The sequence below is a fragment of the Capsicum annuum genome, chromosome 4 (assembly GCF_002878395.1).
Source record: "Capsicum annuum cultivar UCD-10X-F1 chromosome 4, UCD10Xv1.1, whole genome shotgun sequence".
NCBI classification, from domain to species: Eukaryota; Viridiplantae; Streptophyta; class Magnoliopsida; order Solanales; family Solanaceae; genus Capsicum; species Capsicum annuum.
This window is the reverse complement of record NC_061114.1, coordinates 132274134-132282493: the sequence shown is the minus strand read 5'-3', so window position 1 is coordinate 132282493 and position 8360 is coordinate 132274134. Positions and strand designations below refer to the sequence as shown.

At 35.9% G+C, this 8360-nt stretch overlaps 1 pseudogene; it reads left to right on the top strand.

Annotated features, from left to right (window-relative positions):
• Positions 1-1223: 1223 nt before the first annotated feature.
• Positions 1224-7884, top strand: LOC107868907 (annotated as a pseudogene).
• Positions 7885-8360: the final 476 nt, after the last annotated feature.

Below are 8360 nucleotides of genomic sequence, written 5' to 3'. Positions count from 1 at the left end.
ATTGGTGGGATAAAGAAGCTTTCAAGTGTTTATATTGAGAAACACAACTCCACTTGGATAAGTGAGGCAAAGAACAAGAGGTGCCTCGCGCCATCGTTGTCGTCACTCGCTCGGCTCGGCTTTGGATTTGGATTTGGATTTGGAAAATGATCGATTGATGAGATCTATCTTTTTGGATGAAATTTATTTGAAACTTGATGAACAAGTGAAATTTTAATCCAAAGAATTTTTTTTCTCTATGTGCTGCTGCATTTCGGACGCCATGCAAACGCTCCTCAAACGGATGTGACCCTTTGAGGGAAGAGGCACACTATTTTGCATAAAGTGGCATCTGCGCGCGTACCCTGGCAACCTGCCACCACAGGTCCAGCACAGGTGTAGCGCGGAAAAAACTAAAATTTGGATAGTATCACCTACGGCCGCAGATCAAGCGCAGTTCCAATATAGACTGGGCACATATGACGTGACTGTATTAAATATATGCCTTTTTGCTGAACCAATGCTTTCTTTTAGAAGGGAAACCTTAAGGATATAAATACCTAACATATTCTTCAGGTGTAAACACAAATTTTTACAGCAAAAAGAATCTTCTTCTCTTAAAAAACCTCCTTATGATCATTAACTGTTGAGTGAGTTCGATGAATCCAATAATTTGAGATACCACTATAGTTGTATTGAAAGCCATTTTATCCTGGGATGAAAATTCCATAATCTCAGGTATTTGAGGGAAATTGTTTTCTTAAGGACACTCCGTGAATTCGGGGGACTTGGCTTTAACTTTCTGTTTCATCTTATTTCTGAAATAATAACACATTTCTTGGATAGATCACTTTTGATCTTGTGTTGAAGGTGTTGATACTTTAAAGTTGTTCTTAACAAAGCTTTGGTCTTGAACTTGGCTGAAGTATATTGTACATAAAATACAGACTTCTGTTGTACTCGAAAACATTGAAAATAGTAATCTTAAGGAAGTAATTTTAACTTTACAGAATCTATATTCTTTTGGTTTCTGGAGATTAAAGCTTTAAGCTTTCTACTCTGTTTGAACTTAACTAGTGGTTCGAAGAAATAAAATCTTTATCACAAGTTAAAGATCACTTGGTTGACGATTGGAAGTCATAAAAACTTCATCGTTAAACTAGAAACAAGGGGTGTTTAAAGTTGCTACAACTTTATAAGTAGTATTTCTATATACTAAAGTTACTATCTTGTTGTGACAGGAAATGACTAATGAAAGTCAAATGCATGATACTGCAACGACTGTTGCAGCTATTAGTATTGCCACGATGAGTCGTACTAATGCTCCGCAAGCAATGGCACCAGCGGAGAAACCCAAAAAAATCGCAAGTATTGACTTCATAAGGTGGCAGCAGAAAATATTCTTCCACCTTACAACTTTTTGTCTTCAAAGGTTTACATTTGAAGAATCCCCAGAGGTACCTGAGGGAACCTCTGACTAATAGAAATTTGTTATTGTGGAGGCTTGAAAACACTCTGATTTTCTTTGTAGGAATTACATTTTATGTGGTCTCCAAGATGACCTTTACAATGTGTATAGTGGAACAAAGAAAACAAATGAGTTATGGGGAATGCTTGAAAGAAAGTATAAGACTGAGGATATGGGAACCAAAAAGCTCTTCGTTACAAGATTCTTGGTATATAAAATAATTGACAGCAAGTCTGTTGTATCCCAAGTTCAGGAACTGCAAGTGATCATCCATGATCTCCTTGCAGAAAGTATGATTTAGGCAAATAACTTTGTTGAACAGTTTTAAAATGTTCTTAATATTCACATAAACTTTATTATAGGTTTGATTGTCAATAAAGCATTTCAAGTCACAACAATAATAGAGAAGTTACCACCTATGTGGAAGGACTTCAAGAACTACTTGAAACACAAACGTAAGGAGATGTCAGTCAAAGATCTAATAGTGAAACTGCGCATTGAAGAAGATAACAAAATTGTGGAAAAAAGGTCGAGAGAAAATTCTACAATGAAGAAAACATTGTAGAAGAAGACCATAACAACTTTAAAAAAGCGAAAGAAAGCTGGAAATAAGAGCAATCAACCCAAGAAGAAATTCAAGAGAAAGTGCTTTAACTGTGGAAAGATTGGCCACAAATCAACAGATTGTTGGGCCCCTAAGAAAGAAAAGAAGAAGGACCAAGCAAATATGACTGAGTCCAAGAAAAAAATAGACGATCTGTGTGCCATGAAGTCTGAATGCAACTTGGTGGGAAATCCTCGTGAATGGTGGATGGATTCCGGTGCCACCCACTATGTTTGTACTAATAAGGAGTTGTTTGCAACGTTTGCTCTGGATCAAGGAGAAAAAAAAATCTACATGGTTAACTCCGCTACTGCAAAAGTAGAAGGAAAAGGAAAAGTATGCTTGAAAATGACTTCAGACAAAGTGTTGGCACTCAACAATGTCCTATATGTACCAGAGTTAAGAAAGAACTTGATTTCAGTATCACTTATATATAAAAATGGATTCAAATGTATAACTGGTTCCGAAAAAGTTGTAATTAGTAAATAAGAAGTGTATGTAGGAAAAGGCTATCTCACTGAGGGCCTATATAAGATGAATGTAATGACTATTGAAATCAATAAAAGTTTTGCTTTTTCTTACTTGAGTCTAATGAATTATGGCATGAACGTTTAGGATCTGTGAATTACAAAACTTTGCAAAAACTGATTAACTTAGAAGTTTTACCAAACTTTAAGTGCAATAAATCAAAGGGTCAAATGTGTGTGGAATCAAAGTATGCTAAGCATCAGTATAAGTCCGTTGAAAAGAATTCCAATCCCTTAGACTTAATACACACTGGTATTTGTGATGTGAAGTCAACACCATCACGTGGTGGGAAAAAGTATTTTATAACTTTTATTGACAATTGCACTAGATATTGTTATGTCTATTCGCTAAATAGTAAGGATGAAACAATAGATGTGTTTAGGCAATACAAAATTGAAGTTAATAATCAGTTAGAGAATAAGATCAAAACTATAAGAAGTGATAGGGGCAAAGAATATGAATCTCCCTTTGTGGAAATATATGTAGAGAATGGAATTATCCATCAAACTACGGCCCCGTATTCATCTCAATCTAATGGAATTGCAGAAAGGAAAAATCGAACCTTGAAGAAAATTATGAATGTCTTACTTATAAGTTCAGGTTTACCATAAAACTTATGGGGAGACTATCCTTATAGCCAACCAAATACTCAATAGAGTTCCCCATAGTAAGACACAATCAATTCCATATGAAAAATGGAAAGGAAGAAAACCCAACTTGAAATACTTTAAAGTGTGGGGATGTCTAGCAAAGGTTAAAGTTTTTATGCCTAAAAAGGTAAAGATAGGACCTAAGATAGTGGATTGTGTGTTCATAGGATATGCTAAAAGTAGCAAAGCATGTCGGCCTTTGGTTCATAAATTCGAACATCTAGATATCAATGAAAATATGGTAATTGAGTCAGATAATGTTGAATTCTTTGAAAACATTTATCCGTATAAAACTAGACATGAACAATCTAGTGGGGGGGTCTAAACGACCTTGAGATGAACCAAGTGAGAATATACATAATGATAAAAATCCAAGACGTAGTATACGTCAAAGAACGTCAACTTCATTTAGATCAGATTTCATAATATTTCTCTTAGAAAATGAGCCTTAAACTTTTAAAGAAGCGATGTCATCGTCAGACTCATTCTTTTGGAAAGAGGAAGTCAATAGTAAGATTGATTCAATCTTAAGCAACCATACATGGGAGTTGGTTGATCTTCCTCCAGGAAATAAACCTTTAGGTTCTAAATAGATCTTCAAAAGGAAAATGAAAGCGAATGGTACTGTTGACAAATACAAGGCAAGACTTGTAATAAAATACTTCAAACAGAATGAAGGCCTTAATTACTATGATAAATACTCGCCAGTAACAATGATAACATCGATTAGAATATTAATTGCCTTAGCGGCGGTATATGGTCTTGAAATCCATCAAATGGATGTAAAAACAACATTCCTGAATGGAGAATTGGAGGAAGAAATCCATATGGAACAACCCGAGGGTTTTATGGTTCCAGGAAAAGAAAAGAAGGTGTAGAAACTTATTAAGTCGCTGTATGGACTAAAACAAGCACTTAAACAATGGCATGTGAAGTTTGACCAAACCATGCTGGCAAATGGGTTCAAGATAAATGAATGTAATAAGTGTGTCTACATTAAAGATACTCTCAATCACCAAGTCATTATTTGTTTATATGTGGATGATATGTTGATCATCAATGGAGATATTTCTGACATAAATGCAATGAAATGAATACTCGAGAGCAAGTTCGATATGAAAGACCTTGGAGTTGCAGATATGATCTTAGGAATAAAAATCTATAGAACTCCACAAGGATTGTCACTGTCACAGTATCATTATATCGAAAAGGTACTTGATGAATTCAAATATATGGAATTTGGTATTGCCAAGACTCTATTGGATGTGAGTTTCGTACTTCGAAAGAATGAAGGTGAAAGTGACTCATAATTGGAGTACGCAAGAGTATTGGGATGTCTAATGTATATAATGAATTGTACAAGACCAGATATAGCATGTACAATTTGTAAGTTGAGTCGATACATAAGTAATCCCAACAAGACTCATTGGATGGCAGTGAAAAGAGTTTTGGGGTATCTTAAATACACCCAAGACTATGCTTTACATTATAATAAATATTCTGAGGTACTTGAAGGATATAGTGATGCAAACTGGATTGTCGGTTCAAATAAAGTAAAATCCACGAGTGGATACGTATTTACAATAGGTGGAGGATCAGTCTTCTGGAAATCATCCAAACAGACATTTACTGCTCGCTCCACAATGGAATTAGAATTTATCGCATTAGATTAAGCCAGTGAAGAAGCCAAATGACTCCGAAATTTCTCGAAAGATATTTCTTATTGGCCCAAACCAGTGGCACCAGTGTGCATACAATGTGATAGTCAGGCGTCAATAGGTAAGGTAGGGAGCATGATGTACAACGATAAATCTTATCACATAAGACAGAGACATAATACCATTAGAGAACTTCTCTCTAGTGGAATTATCACTATTAACTATGTAAAGTCAAAGGATAATATGTCGGATCCACTAACAAAAGGCCTATCTAGAGAAGGAGTTGAAAGTATATCCATGGGAATGGGTTTAAGGCCTAGGACAAGTCAGCATGACAGTAACTCTACTTAGCAGACTGGAGATCCCAAGAGCTAGGTTCAAAGAGATCAAACAAAGTTGTGTTTGATAGGTTCAATATTGTCAATATACCAAATCATTCTCATGATGTAGACAATGTTTAGTAAATAAGGATAAGACTTAAGGTGAAAAGTCTTTTAATGATTATCTAAATTTGACAGATTTGACCAAATAGTTTAATCTATAGAATTGAACGTTTGGATATCACCTATGTGAGGGCAAAGTAGAAGCCGTTTCAAGAAAAATGTTAGTAAAGGCCTATTCTCTAAGCTCTCATAAAATCAGGATGTGTTCATAGCTGAAAAGAACAAAATCGTGAAAACCATAAACGATAAAAGGCTGGTTGTGTAACATGTGTTGTCTAGGTGTACGTTAAAGCTCGACGGTTCAAAGATATCAAATCTATCAATTGACCGAGTGCATCTGATACATGTTTACTACGAAAAGTTCAAAGGAAAACCCACTTATCCAGATGCAATCAGTCTTTGCTCAATGATCACATGCTTGATTGTAAATTCTTTAAAAGATAGTCATTCCCCATTCATTGAGGGATTTTTAGGTTCAAGGTGTACGTATGAATGGAAAATGAAGGGAGAAATAATGGAGGGAAATAGAGTCACTGAAATGGAAAATGTGCGCTTTTATGGAAAGTTTACTAAATTCTCCGACATTGATGGGAGAAAGAAGTTTTTAAGTTTTTATATTGAGAAACACAACTCCACTTAGATAAGTGAGGCAAAGAACAAAAAGTTCCTCACCCCGTCATCTTCGTCGCTCTCTCGGCTCGGCTCGGCTTCGGATTCGGATTCAGATTTGTCAAATGATCGATTGATGAGATCAATCTTTTTGGACAAAATTTACTTGAAACTTGTTGAACAAGTGAAATTTTAATTCAAAGAATCTGATAGAAATGTTTTTTTCATGTGCAGCCGCATTTCGAATGCCATGCAAACGCATACACAACGCACCTCGAACGGATGCGATCCTTCAAGGGAAGAGTCACATTGTTTCACATAAAGTGGCATCTGCACGCGCACCCTGCGACCTGCTGGTGACCTGCGGCCGCAGGTGTAGGACAGAAGACACTGGAATTTGGACAGTGTCACCTGCGGCCGTAGATCGGGCGCAGTTCCAGGACAGACTAGGTGTAGGTGACGTGACTGTACTGAATAGGTACCTTTTTACTGAACCAATGCTTCCTTTCTGGAGGGACACCTTAAGGATATAAATACCTAACATATTCCTCAGGGACACGAATTTTTACAGGAAAAATAATCTTCTTCTCTTAAAAAAAACTCCTTGTGATCATTAACTGTTGAGTCAGTTCGACAAATCCAATAATTTGAGGTACCACTATTGTTGGATTGAAAGTTATTTTATCCTAGGAGGAAAATTCCCTAACCTCGGGTATTTGAGAGAAATTATTTCCTTAAGGATACTCCGTGAATTCAGGGGACTTGACTTTAACTTTCTGTTTCATCTTAATTCTGAAATAATAACATACTCCTTGGATAGATCACTTTTGATCTTGTGTTGAAGGTGTTGATACTTCAAAGTTGTGCTTGACAAAGCTTTGGTCTTGAACTTGGTTGAAGTCTATTGTACATAAAATACAGATTTCTGTTATACTCGAAAACATTGAAAATAACAAGAAGTTGATAGAAAAGCTATAAACTGTTCTAGTTAATGTTAGTGATAAAGAAGACTTAGTTAAACAACATGCTAAAGTGGCAGAAGAAGTTGTTTCAGGTATCTTCCATCATGCCATTTCTAAGAAATAGTATCCAGACAATATTCATCCCTTTTGTTGTACATGAATTACATGTGGAAATAATATTTTGAAACGTATTCTGATAAATCATTCATTTTTTTCTCTTGATTAGTTCTAAGTTCTTTTCATAACACTTGGTAGGTTGGAAAAAGGAAGAAAATGAGGCTATAGTTCTATACCAGCAATTTGCGTCAGCTGTTACCAAAACTTGACTTCGGATGTTTGCGGCAATCATCTTTATAATGCTCTCAAGGAATGTGTCAGGAAGTTGAGACAAGCTTGAGATGAGCAGGAGCAAAGAATTCAATATGTTGTGGTTGAGAAAGAAACAAAATGGGTGTCTAAAAAAGCTGCACTTGAAAATAAGCTAACTGAGCTCCAGACACAGACGGAGGCTAGTAGAAGTGGTTCTTTTGTTTCTACTAATTCGAATGATATTCTCAAGATTAAGTATATAGAGAATGAGAGAACAACTCTCAAACTTGACCTTTATTCTCATTCATAGGTGTTTCAATTAGGACCACAGAGAGGGACTTGAGTAACCAAACAATGAGAATTGCTAGCAAGCAATAGCTAGTGAGCATAAAGAAGGTGACCAAGATTGAAGCTGAATGTCCAAGTCTACAAGCTTTGGATTGCAAATCATCCATACTCAGTGAACAAATATCCTCTACTATTTCATCTCGTTGTGTTGAGTCCACCATAATCAATTCAACACTGAAAAGAAACTTAGGACAACTGACATTGATAGCCATATGATGAGCAAGCTGGAAACAAGTAAATGCCAACAAAGTTGTTCTGATTCATGGGCATTGACACTAATTGCGGAGCTCGATCAATTTGAACATGAAACTACAATGCCTAAGTGAGATCCAAGACATCTTTAAGGTGTCCGATTTGTAGCTTAAATGTGCTCAAATGAAGTTGGAAGAGTTGCAGAAGGGCTAGATGTAGTGAATGAATCAAAAGAATGTCTTGAGTTTCAACTCTTTGGCATGGAAGTAGAATCACAGACTATGTCTTTGAACATTGATTCTTTAAGACCAGAAGTTGAAAGAGAATGATTGTTGTCATTTGACAAGGAAACTAAGAGTCAGATATCGAAAATTGAACTAACAAGAAAATCATAGGAATTTTTCAGAGAGTAACTCATATGTTTTGAAGGGTTTTCCCCTTTATATATTAGGATTTGGGTCTTTAGGTTTTAGGATTGGGTCGGTTGATTAAGTAGGAATCAGGTTAGGTGGGGTAATTTAAGATGGAGTCGGTTTGGATTTTGGGGAATATTTAGCTTGTAAATAATTAAACTTCCAATCAATAACAAGATGCCACGTGTTAGTTAGAA